General features: G+C 37.4%; 1 long non-coding RNA gene across 1 annotated transcript in view; it reads right to left on the bottom strand.

The window, feature by feature from the left end:
* Nucleotides 1–12,641, bottom strand: part of LOC109498314 — a 76,649-nt gene extending 64,008 nt beyond the window's left edge. The window contains exons 1-2 of the long non-coding RNA XR_002741367.2: nucleotides 12,423–12,641; nucleotides 10,689–10,794 (exon numbers count right to left, since the gene is read on the bottom strand). This is a non-coding gene — a long non-coding RNA (uncharacterized LOC109498314). The remainder of the gene's footprint in view (nucleotides 1–10,688; nucleotides 10,795–12,422) is intronic.
* Between the last annotated feature and the right edge of the window lie 89 nt (nucleotides 12,642–12,730).

Here is a 12,730-nt window from a genome sequence, read left to right as displayed (position 1 = left end):
TGAACTTTATAAAGCAGTAAGAAAAACCACCAATTACCCCCAAAAATGAAAAACACAAAAGAAATCCATTTTTTGAAATTATTACTATTCCAATAAAAACAATAATAAGTGCTATTTGGAACCATAATATAGAAAATAAATTAAAAATATATCTATTATCAGGTAATGATATCAATGTAGACAAATGACGATCCTCATACACTGCAAGTGTTATTACAAACTACCAAAAAATTATCAAGATATATTTACTGAAACACACTGAAAAGCCTTAAATTTTTACATCCCATTTTAAACACATATCCAATATTTAGTAACACACTAAATAATCATTATACCTCATATTAAAATAACAATAGTTGACAGTATCTAGCTTATATAATTGTTATAATTGTTTCCATAAACGAAAAGTTGTGGATAAAGGACACTTCATTAGGATGATATTTATATGAAACATTGAAATTAGTAAAATGTTTACATCCACATGGCAAACCTGCATGAGTATATTCTATTCTGTCCAAAAATGATATAGAAGAAAATGTGGAGACAGGCAAAAATGATCATAACTTATTCCAATGTTCGAATTAACAATAAAACTCACAGGTATGAAAACTGATGTGAAGGCACCACAAAAGCAGAATGAGAAACGTCCCATACCCTGAACCGTGAAGAATAAGCATGTTTTCGAAAAAGCTCAGCAGAGAACACGGGATTTTCAAATTGAAGAAAAAGGTTTGGAAACAGCAATAATTACGGAGTATGGGAAACAAAAACAACCACGGTCTAATTTGAGTGAAAATGAAGAATGGGAAGGAGAGGGGAAGAAGTGAATGGAACTACTATTTTTACAGCTAGCACTTATTGAACCTTACTTACTCTGTGCTAATGACTGTGACATGCTTTAAAGTCACTCTCTTATTTAAATATGTAGCACTAGGGGCGCCTGGGTGGCGCAGTCGGTTGAGCGTCCGACTTCAGCCAGGTCACGATCTCGCGGTCCGTGAGTTCGAGCCCCGCGTCGGGCTCTGGGCTGATGGCTCGGAGCCTGGAGCCTGTTTCCGATTCTGTGTCTCCCTCTCTCTCTGACCCTCCCCCGTTCATGCTCTGTCTCTCTCTGTCCCAAAAATAAATTAAAAACGTTGAAAAAATAAATAAATAAATTAATATGTAGCACTAGTAGTAAGTACTCTCAATCCTATTTTGTAGGACAAAGTACAGGGGAGCCGGTAAGTACAGGTTCTGGAAGCACACTGCCTCATTTCCAATCTCAGCTCCTCCACTCCTGGCTGTATGATCTGGGGCAAGTTACTGAGCCTCGTTATACCTCATATTAAAATAACAATAGTTGACAGTATCTAGCTTATATAATTGTTATAAAAATTAAATGATTTAATATAGGTAATGCTCCTATGACAGTGCCTGGCAAATGGTAAGTGCTGAAAATTTTAAACCATTTTTTATCAAATGGAAAAATTGAGTCTTCAAAGTTCTAAGTAAAATTCAAGGGAACACCATCAGTAACTTGAAGAATGGGGAATTGAAGCCAGGTCTGTCTGACCACAAAGCCTAGCCTCATGGGCACAATGCTGACTGTCCCCTTGTCCCTACCTACAAGCTACAGTGGAATGCCCTTCCACACCTTGACAATAAGGAAAAACGTCCTCTTCCCTGATCACGCAATCAGAGCAGAAGCATGAAATTGCTCTTCAATGAAAAGGAATGGTTCCCAGATATCAGCTTCTTGTCCGACCCTGAGAAAGGGTTTTTGTTTGTTGTTTGTTTGTTTGTTTTTTAAAGCAGGTGTTCATCACCACAGAGACCAACCAGCTTTGGAAATAAAAAAAAAGGAGCATCCTAAAGGATGTGTGCATGGAAGCACTGAGCAGTGACCTGGAACTGAAGCCAAATGGCTTTAAGGATCCCATTTCCATTGGCTGCAAAGTCCAAAGCTTAGTCCGCTATGAATAAACATTTGATTCACTTTACAGTTTGACCCTCCTCGTTCTTTTGCTTCCCACTTAGATCTGTCTTCAGAAAAGAATGCACTGACCATGCCACAGAAGTATGAAAGCCTTTGTAACAGTTATGTTTTCATTGCACATTGAGCTTCTGCACCAATCTTGTAAATACAGTTCACTTAAGTTGGTCTTATATTTCATTATCTCAACCACAGTATTTTAAGAGTGAAAGAGGGTATGCCCTGGGACAACAGGCTAAAACAGACTTAAGAAACTGGGACATACAGTCAGGTTAGGTCAATATGAGTTAAGCTTGAGATTTTAAAATGTAGTCTCCCCTCCTTCCCCAAATTAGAATTTTCAGTTTGTGCTATATAGCTCAGTAATATATAGTGTTTGAATTAAGGTAATGCTTGGAAGGTTTTAAATATGGCTGTGTGGGGGCGCCTGGCTGGGTCAGTCAGTAGAGCATGCAATTTTTGACCTCAGGGTTTTAAGTTCTGAGCTCCTTGTTGGGTGCAGAGATGACTTAAAATTTAAAGAAAAAAAAATTCTTTCAGTGTGGCTGTGTGATCTTGGATAATGTACATAATGCTTTAAACTGGAATGTCCCCATTCTTAAATTGGAAACAGTAATTCCTACTGATAGGGCTATTGTGAGAATTTATGTATGACACACACACACACACACATATAGACATGTATGACATATAGATGTAAGATACACACAAATCTATATGTGTGAATATGCATATATGCATATACAATGATCCCTGAACAACATGGGTTTGATATGCAGAGGTCCACTTACATGCAGGTTTGTTTGTTTGTTTGTTTTTCAATAAATACAGGACAGTGGTGTAAATGTATTTTCTCTTCCTTATGATTTTCTTAATAACATTTTATTTTCTCCAGCTTACTTTATTGTAAGGATATAGTATACGATACATACACAAAATATGTGTGAATTGACTTGTTATGCTTATCGGTAAGGCCATTAGTAGTTAAGTTCGGGGAGAGTCAAATGTTATGTGTGGCTTTTTGACTGCATGGATGGTCAGCCCCTTAACCCCTGTGTTGATCAAGGGTCAACTGTGTATCTTAGTCCAGTGAATGTTCAAAGCTCTGTGGCTGTTATTATTTTCTTACTACTCTAATTCAACTCTCTGGAGCCTCTTGTGAGGTAGGTTGCTGACTTTTCTCAGGCAACAGTGCTCTGTACTGCTATGTGATTTCTTCAAACTTCTGTATGTGCTATTTTCTAGGAACAGTCAGTTATTTATGTATCAATATGGTGCAAACAAAACCATGCACCTCAGTTCTGCCTTCCCTCAACAAATGGCAATAGCAGCTATTGGTTTCACAATATTTATGAACTACCCTTCAGTAATTAGTATGTTTTTAAGCTCTATGCCAGAAGCACTGTCATAGGTTAGGTTATTTGACTGAGAACAGGCCATTTTGAAGAAGGAGCAAGTATCCTTAAGGAGGGACTTTGGTGTCACCTAGGAGAAAGACATTTTCAACCATAGATGACTTCTAGTGACAGGAAAATTTTTGGATGTGTAGAATTTGGGGACTTTAGAAATGGCATTGGGAAGCCTAAATATAGAAAGAGATGACTAGAATTGTAATGAGAGGGCTCCCCAGTGAGTGACCAGAAAACAGAATATTTGGAGAAACCTATAGCTACAAAGTGAGAAGAGGAAATCCAACCAAATCAATAAAGGTCATAGGTAGTGGATATAAAACATACTTAAGTGTAGCATCAGACATTCAGGAAAAGTAGACTATGAACATGCAAAGTCAAGGAAAGTGGGCTATAAATATGCAAAAGCAACAACAATAAAGAGTCTAGCACCTTTTATGTTGTATCTGCCATTCTTTAGCCTCTAATAAAGTCTAAGGAATATGCTGTCTACTTGCCAAAATCTGTTGAAGGGAAAAATATAAAGGTGACTCAAGACTTCTAATATTTTTTTATTAACAGTAAGTAGAAGTGAAAACTTATCCTTTTACCCCCCCCCCCAAAAGGTCACTGCTGGTTTGATTACGGTATGAAGGAGGTAAACTATAGGCTGTGGGGTAACTTCAGAGAGCCATTGGCAATGATGCAGATTCAAAGGATCCGTCTAGCCTAAAGAGCTTCTCTTACAGGGTGCCTGGGTGGCTCAGTTGGTTAAACTTTCAGTTTCAGGTCATGATCTCACAGTTTCTGTGAGTTCGAGCTGCATGTGGGGCTCAACATTGACGGTGCAGAGCCTCCTTGAGATTTTCTCTCTCTCTTCCTCTCTATCTACTCCTCCCCCACTCATGTGGTCTCCGTCTCTCTCAAAATAAATAAATAAACTTAAAAAAAGTTTTTAAAGAGCTTATCTTACATATATATGGATATGTGGAGATGGCACCTGGAATCAATTTTGATCCAGAAATACCACAAAAATGCTAAAATATTCACACTTGCAGCTAGCAAGGATATCTTAGATTTCTCAGCTTTATGCCTAGTATATGCTGTGTGGAAAATGCCTTTTATGGTCATTACTTAATAGTTTAACAAGCTCTGACAGGACTTTAGTAGGTTTAGATCTTCTTTAAAATGTACTGGACTATGGAAGTGGGGATTTTTTTGGTTGTTGTTTCAAGAAAGCATGCCATATATTTCCACATTTAGAATTTAATAATTTTTTTTTCAACGTTTATTTATTTTTGGGACAGAGAGAGACAGAGCATGAACAGGCGAGGGGCAGAGAGAGAGGGAGACACAGAATCGGAAACAGGCTCCAGGCTCCGAGCCATCAGCCCAGAGCCTGACGCGGGGCTCGAACTCACGGACCGCGAGATCGTGACCTGGCTGAAGTCGGACGCTCAACCGACTGCGCCACCCAGGCGCCCCCACATTTAGAATTAAAAAAAAATCCCTTTTATAGAGAATATATGTCGTGCTTATGGCACATTCAAGGAATTTTTAATCCTTTCCATTTAGAGAAAAATACCATACAAAAAGTTTGCTTCCCACATAAATCAATCCTTTTTTTTTTTCTTTATAGCTTTCTTTTCTCCTTTGTCTATGAGTGTTATATCACACAAAATCTAAATTCTGGGTAATGAGAAACATTAATCTAGTAATAGTCACCCATCTACATTTGTCTGACTTATTTTAAATCCTAAAGGAACATACAAATATCTAAATAAAGTTAGTAATACAACTTTGTCTTTAATAGCTAGTTATTATTAGTGCCGTTTCACTAAAATCTAGTTAAGAATTTATCCATAGGGAGGGAAAAAAAACCTATAATTATTAATGTGTTTTAAATAAAGTTGATATCTACTTGACCAGATTTGAACATTATCTATAATGAAGAATTAGATGGCCTTTGGGATATTTATGATTTCATTATCAAGAAGCATATTACTTTCACCAACTGATGTCTTATTGGCATATAATTCCAAACCATTAACGAAAATTAATTTATAAAATCTCCTTCCTTTTCTTGATAATCCAAAAAAGAAAAAAATATTTGTTATTTCATAAATATGACATTTACCTTTTGTCAATTATTATTTAATTTTTCTACAAGCTTGGTAGTTTTTAAATGATTCTGTTGCTGTCGCATTCTTTGCATTGTTTATAATGTGCACATATTCAATACTCAATATATGTGCTTATTTCAGTGAATATGTAGGGCGAAGATTCACCAACATTAAAATAAACTACCTCAAATATTTCTTGTTCAATCCTAACTTGGCCACTTCCCAGCTGTGTGACCTGGAGCAACCCCCTTGCCCTCTGAAAGTCTCAGATTCTTTATCTTTAAAATGGGGTCATCATTAACTTGCAGCGTCCTTGTGAAGATTAGAGCTATGGTTCACCATGCACCTGGCAAAAGTTACGTGCTCAGTAATTGGTAGATGTTAGCAGTAAATGAAATTGAGGTCAGCAATCTCTACCCTCTTCCTAAAAGGATATCCCAAAAGAAGAGGCTAATGATGACAGCTTTCACCACCATGAAAATGTTGCCTTTTTACGTCATAGAAAAAAGCTTTCCTTGACCCTACAGTACTAGTTGGGTGCTTTTTTATACCCCACACAGAGAGATCAGAACAGTCATGCAGGTTTCATCCAACCTACCTTAGATTCAAAGAATTAGATGAAAAGAGATTTTATAAAGCCAGGCAAACGATCTGTCGATCCGTGTAAAAACATTACCTGAGCACAAATTTTCATTAAGCTTTTCCAAATGTAACATTTCAGTTTGTGAAGGAAGAAGTGGCATCTGAAGAACACAGGATATAGGATGGGGGGATCAGTGCCCTCAAATGAAATTCGCAATGGTGTCTCTCCTTCCATGGATTTCTTTTGCCCCTGACCTAATTTCTGTGCTAATTTATAGGGCTTATGATTACTTTATCCTCTCACAGCCCATACCTTCCTTCACATCTCCCAGGGACTGACTCAGGGAAGTAAGGCATATGTGTCATCAATAAGCTGCATGCATGCAGTTAACTGTTCACGATTCAGCTGATCTACTTTGTGGATTTTCCATGCCTTTCATTTTTGTCTCCTCCTCAATCCTACTACCTTTCTTTTGATGATTTCACTGCTCATTATCACCTCTACCAGAAGTGAGAAGAAAGAACGTGAAATTTAAATGAGTGGGAAATGGCTTTTAAGATTTATTTGGAGGATGAGGAGAGAAAGTCGAAAGTGTGAGCTAAAATTAGGCCTGGGGTTTTCTGATGACTTTGCCTTGCTATACTTACCCCTGTTAAAGTGATGCTAATTAAGCTCTGAGAATAAAAGAACTGCTCTACCCTACCTTGACTGTTCTACCCCACTCCACCCTTCCTCTTGGAATATGTGGGGAAAGAGGAGAAATGTAAAACCCATTTACACAAAGTTTCTAAAACAAAAAGAAAGTACTCGTTAGTATAGACAAATGCTTTCAGGAGTCACAAACACTGCACATTCCCATGTTCAATGTTTTAGAATACAAGTTTGTATTATAGTAACTTATCTTATGTGCGTCCTTTTATACACAGAGTGTCAATGCATATTTATTTACTAAAGCAATTATACAGCTTTTTAAGCAAAAGAACCAATATGCTCATTTCCTATTAGCCACACAATTAATCTCTGAGTTGTGTAGGGAAAATGCAATGTAGGCTCTTTCTTTTTTTAAGTTTGTTTGATATACTTGACCAACAATCTACCTAAATTACAGTCATCCCCTCCTTTTCCTCTGTTTTGCTTCCAGGGGTTTTAGTTACCCCCCCCCCCACACACACACACCGGGGCAACCGTAATGTAATCCGGAAGCAGATGATTCTCCTTCCCGCAGCGCTGTCAGAAAGACAATAGTAGCCTAATGCTGGTCACAGTGCCTACATCATTCCCCTCCCTTCATCTCATCATGCAGGCATTTTATTATCTCACATCATCACAAGAAAGATGAGTACAATACGGTAAGATATTTTGAGAGAGGGAGAGAGGAAAGCCACATTCACATAACTTTTATTACAGTATATTACTGTGATTGTTCTACTTTATTGCTAGTTGTTGTTAATCTCTTATGGCACCTAATTTATAAATTAAGCTTTCAGGGTGCCTGAGTGGCTCAGTCAGTTAAGTACCTGACTCTTGATTTTGGCTCAGGTCACAAGTTCACAGTTCATGGGTTCTAGCCCTGCATTGGGCTCTGTGCTGACTGTGCAGAGCCTGCTTGGGATTCTCTGTTTCCCTCTCTCTCTGTTCTGCTCTCTGTCTGTCTCTCTCTCTCTCCAAAAATAAATAAACTTAAAAATAATTAAGTTTTAACATTGGTATATATGTATAGGAAAAACAGCGTTCAGTACTATGTGTGGTTTTAGGCATCCACTGGAGGTCTTAGAACATTATGCCCTGAAGATAAGGGGGAACTACTGTAGTACTGATTCTTAAAAATACTTGTGAATTTGAAAAATAAAATATGAAGTAACTAACTGGTATTGATGGCAATGTTTGAGGTTAAAGCTTTAGGAAGGCATAGAAGGTATGAAAATAACTGTTTTTGTCATAGTTAGCCTCTAATATCAGATACATTCCTGAGGCCAAAATCTACTATTCCATGAAATAGGAGTACTTCTAAACTTTGAATTAGTTATGCACCATCTCTCTTGCTCTCAACTAATATATAAAATGAGGGTTAACTAGGCAATGCATCTAAGTAATATAATTACTTGGAACTTTGCAGGACTTTCAAGTATACACAATAAATATGCTCACATAATATATTCTAAGTCTACAAATCTTAAGAGTAAAGCTGGCCAAACACAGAGGAATTTGTGTTTCTGTATGAGTATCTGTTTAGGACATAGCAACTGACTAAAGAGGTTTTTACTTCATAAAGGCATCATATAGCCAATCTAGGCTGACAGTGTTTTTCTTACTATAGATCAGTGATAAACATTTGTTGGCTTGAAAAACATTTATTTATTTATTTATTTATTTATTTATTTATTTATTTAGAGAGTGAGTGAAAGAGAGAGAGAGTAGAGGGAGGGGCAGAAAGAGAGGGAAAGAGAGAATCCTAAGCAGACTCCACATTGTCAGTGCAGAGCCCAACGTGGGGGGGTTGGGGTTGGGGGCTGCATCCCAGACCGTGAAACCATGACCTGAACCAAAATTAAGAGTCAGACACTTAACCAATTGAGCCACCGAAGCACTCCTTGCAATACATTTAAATATATACAGGGCCTAGATCCATCCATTCTGGTGAGTAGAAAGACCATTTGCTTTGGAGGCCACAGATTGGAGCCATAGATATTGATAGACATGTAATTTATGGCTGTAAAACTGAACTAATAATACCTACATTTAAAAACTGTTTCAGGAGCAACCAAATAGATAGCATGTTCAAAACATAACTGATACTCAGTAGTTGGTCAATTTTAGTATTTTTCAAATATTGTATTCGCTTTATAAATGTGATCATATCTCAATCTTGATTGTTCATTAGAAAAAGAATGTGTGTCTGTATACACATACATTCCATTTATACATATTATGTAATGTGTATAAATATATAATTTATATTTATAAAATAATAGACTTTAAAATATGTATTATATAAATACATACTTAATTTAAAAACATTATATAAATATATATTTCATTATTATAATTATATTTAATTATAAATACATATTGTAATTATTTTATATTATACCATATTTATGTTATATGTCCTATATTTTACACTATTTACATTTACATATACATAATATATACATTATATGTTTACATGCATATATCTAAATCATCTAAAGGGCTTCTCATTTCATATATTAATAAGCAAAAATGTAATATTCTTAAAATAAGGTCATATTCTAAATGTATACTTATTTACAATCCTGAATTAATTAGAACATTTATAGGACTATGGTTCAAAATAGGTTTAAATATCAGTGTACATATTAATTCCATGAACCTTTGTGAATACTATACTGTTATTAAAATATGTTAAATGGTTCGATATAAAAGCTGCCTGGAAAACAAAACACTCCAAATATTTTTAAAGTTTAGGGTATGTCTGATAGATGTACAAAGTTTGAAGATGGTATCCTGATAGACACCTTAAGCATGTTCACCCCTTATAAAGAGATCAGACTGCAATGGGAGGAGCCTTGCAGTAAATGGAAATTATTATTAATATTAATTAACATTTATCATTTTACTAATTATCATTATATTAATTATTACACTTATTTATTATAGTAATTATTAATTATATTACTTGTAATATTATTTATTATTAATTATGAATATTAATCAATAATTAAACTTTGCAAACGCAGTAAGCAATACTCAAATTACCTGTGCCTCATTAGCCAGTATCTATTAATGACAGATATTAGGTAATCCATTTAATGCTTATTAGTCCATGTAGTGTATAGGAGTGTATTTATAGGAAATTGAAACAGAGAAGTGTGATAACTTACCTAAAGTCACACAGTAACCGAGCAACAACCCAGAAAATGGAATCCAAATTTCCTGGCTCTGCTCAGTGTGCCATCTATTGTATCAAATTGTTTTCCTTGTCTATAGAAAAAAATAGGCTCAGGAGGCATATAATCTAACTATTCTTCTAGATCAATTTTTACAAAACACCTGGGAAGCAGGCCCAGAGCAATTGAGACATCTGAGAAGTTCATAAGTATTATTTTTCAAGGGAGTAATAGCATAAGCTCCCTAAGTCATCTTTAGAAAGAAATATGTGACACCAGATGGTAGGTCACAGGGCTGGCATCATAAGGAACAGGAGGGTGGGAATGCTTTCACTGTACCCAGGATGAAGGCACAGGAGAAGAAAGAGGGGTATTTGGTCTTCTTTCATTCAGTGTAAAACTGCATGAAACCTCTGCTTAGATCTTCAAAAAGGAGACACAGTAACAAGTAGCTCAGTTAACAGCTGGGACTGTGACAGGAAAGTTTTACCTCAAATTGTGCCCAGGTCTTCCAGTTTTGATGACAAACTTCCATCCAGGGACTTTGCCATCACAAAGCAATAGGGGTTATTACTGACATTCCAAACGTTATCTCCAGAATGTTTAACTTCTATGTTTCAACTTACATTATAGTTCATTTGGTCATGCTTTTTAGAAACACTCTAGCAAAACTATTGCTAAATCTACGTATTATAGAATACACAGATTTAATTTCTTGCCTACTTAATGAAGCAGAAGAGGCGCACTAACCTTTTCTATAGAAAGCAGCTGGATGGTATAGTCAGGAGACCAAAATTCTGCCGTGATGTGGTGTGGGGGACACTTGAAAATGGTGCATCTGTGCCAAAACTATCCACTGTAGAAAAAGAAAGAGTTTCAGAGTCCACAGACAGAGTCCAAGGAGCTTAAAGACAGTCAACAAAATAAATACAAAGAGGCAGTGTCCCTTCCATAGAATTATCTCCATAAACTACAGCTCCCGTGTGGTGTCATTGTAAACAAGGGACAAATTAAGGAAAGAGATTCCCATATTTTCACCAAAAAAAAAAAAAAAAAAAAAAAAAGTGAGTGATTTTAACCTGTTGGAGAGGGCATGAACTGTAAGGGGGATACACAGTCTACCACTGTTGCCATCTGTACAGATGTAAAATTAATTCCGACTGTGGGTCCAGCCTACATGTACTCTGACGGCTGACATATTGCCTGATTCTAGCCATGTGCCCCAAACTTCCGGAAGCTGTGGGTAAGGTGTGAAGACGTAAATTAAACACATTTCAGAGGCAGCTTGGTACTGATTTTTGGAATCGGACATGTTTCAACTACAGATCCGTGAGTAAATATTTACCAATTATGGTAAAAGGTCAGCGGTAGGGCAGAATTAGCAGCTGAAGAGGTAAGGACAGACAAATCATACTTCTCTGACGGTACTTTGTTTATCAGCTGTATAGTGGCCTCACACCCACCTGAACACATTCCCGTGTGTTCACCACTTTACTCCCCCTCAATTTTCATTCTAAAGAGCTTCAGGGAGCTAATTTTGTAAACCAGATCCCTAGCATACGCCAGATATGTATTATAAGGGATTCTGTTTGTGCACTCTGTATGGTCCTATTGCGCAATAAGAAACTTACATACACCAGGTGTTTTGATGTAGTGTGTTGTCAATATTTAGGACTCCGTGTCTCTAGAATTAGTCGGGATGAAGAGAAAAGAGGAAAGACCAAAACAATCAGTTCAGCCAACCAATTTATATTCTAGTTAGTATAAGGGAGAATAGGAAGATTAAAGTGGTGCCTATGGAAAGCACAGGGATGTTAGATCTTTCTCTGACCCAGGAGGAAGATTTTTGTATTCTGGGCTCAGTCACTAAATATTCAGTGGGGAGGATTTTATGTTCAGGGCAGTGCACAGGCTATCTGGAAACCCAGTGATGAAGAGAAATGTCTACGCAGGGAAAGACCAATGGTCTTTTCCATTATTTATATGGCACCCTGCAGATCAGAAAGTGTTTCAGAGACTTAATGCGTTGGAGTCTCTCACCAGCCCTGATTTTATACATGAAGAAACAGGTCACATGGCCCTTGAGTGTGAGAGTCCGAGGAAATGTCCAAGCATTTTTGCACCACACTCCTCCAGGATTCCTTTCTAAAGGCCTGCTTTCCCAAGAAGTATTCCAAGGGGGGGTGGGGGGGGAGTGATAATTTGAAAAGTAACTTTTTTTTTTTTTTTTTTTACCTAAGCTTCAGTGAGTGAAAAAAGAAAATTCACCCCGAGAGAAGTATGTTCAAATTACTTACAGGCAGAACTACTTGTGCTACCACACAATTGTTTCCACTCCCCCCCTTGGCTCTTCCCCTAGCCAGAAGCCACAACTGCCTCTAAAGTAGGACCACAAGGAAGACACCCAGAGACCCTGGCGCGTACAACTAGGAAACTGGCCACCAACGGCGAAGCTTCAAAATTAGAGCAGGTCAAATCCCTCACCGAATTCATAGGTTTGCTTTTCAGGCTCAGACCACCTTAGGAAGAGTTTGGGATTCCTTCCCTCCGCAGAGAAGAGCGGGTTTTCTCTCTCTGTTGCAAACACCGCCTGATCCAAGTCTCTCCGAAGAACTGGTGGCAGAAGCAAGCGTTTGGGGCTCGCGCCTGTGGCTGCTCTGTAGCGCCGACTTCCTCGCTCTCTCTATCCAGATATACAGAAGCAGGCTTATTTATTTATTTATGCTAATTCGCCCTGTCGTGCTCGCAACCTGTGGACTTGAGCTGTGACTGGTGCGGCGAGGAGGGAGATC

The sequence above is a fragment of the Felis catus genome, chromosome A1 (genome assembly GCF_018350175.1).
Source record: "Felis catus isolate Fca126 chromosome A1, F.catus_Fca126_mat1.0, whole genome shotgun sequence".
NCBI lineage: Eukaryota > Metazoa > Chordata > Mammalia > Carnivora > Felidae > Felis > Felis catus.
Note: the sequence above shows the minus strand (reverse complement) of the source record. Positions and strands in the feature narration are given on the sequence as shown.